Source organism: Arachis hypogaea, chromosome 4 (assembly GCF_003086295.3).
Source record: "Arachis hypogaea cultivar Tifrunner chromosome 4, arahy.Tifrunner.gnm2.J5K5, whole genome shotgun sequence".
Taxonomy (NCBI): domain Eukaryota; kingdom Viridiplantae; phylum Streptophyta; class Magnoliopsida; order Fabales; family Fabaceae; genus Arachis; species Arachis hypogaea.
Window position 1 is genome coordinate 39,684,980 of NC_092039.1, and position 745 is coordinate 39,685,724.

At 42.4% G+C, this 745-nt stretch overlaps 1 non-coding gene across 1 annotated transcript; it reads left to right on the top strand.

Annotated features, from left to right (window-relative positions):
• Positions 1 to 208: 208 nt before the first annotated feature.
• LOC112798970 (small nucleolar RNA R71) lies at positions 209 to 316 on the top strand. Its single transcript, XR_003200562.1, has one exon. It is a non-coding gene; the product is annotated as a small nucleolar RNA R71 (small nucleolar RNA).
• The last annotated feature ends 429 nt before the right edge of the window (positions 317 to 745 follow it).

Sequence of the window (745 nt, forward strand, 5' to 3'; positions counted from 1 at the left end):
GAACTCCTTTCTTCTGACTAGTCCCATTGTTTACAGGATTTCTTTCAGAAGTGTACATGAATTGGTTATTTGCAACCATTTCAATCAGTTCTTGAGCCTCAGTAGGCGTCTTCTTCAGATGAAGAGATCCTCCAGAAGAGCTATCCAAGGACATCTTGGACAGTTCAGAGAGACCATCATAGAAAATACCTATGATGCTCCATTCAGAAAGCATATCAGTGGGACACTTTCTGATCAATTGTTTGTATCTTTCCCAAGCTTCATAGAGGGATTCTCCTTCCTTCTGTCTGAAGGTTTGGACTTCCACTCTAAGCTTACTCAATTTTTGAGGTGGAAAGAACTTTGCCAAGAAGGCATTGACTAGCTTTTCCCAAGAGTCCAGGCTTTCTTTAGGTTGAGAGTCCAACCATGTTCTAGCCCTGTCTCTTACAGCAAAAGGGAATAGCATCAGTCTATATACCTCAGGGTCTACCCCATTAGTCTTGACTGTGTCACAGATTTGCAAGAATTCAGCTAAAAACTGATGAGGATCTTCCATTGGAAGTCCATGGAACTTGCAATTCTGTTGCATTAGAGAAACTAATTGAGGCTTAAGCTCAAAGTTGTTTGCTCCAATGGCAGGGATAGAGATGCTTCTCCCATAGAAGTCGGGAGTAGGTGCAGTAAAGTCACCCAGCACCTTCCTTGCATTGTTGGCATTGTTATTGTTTGCGGCTGCCATGTGTTCTTCTTCCTTGAAGAATTC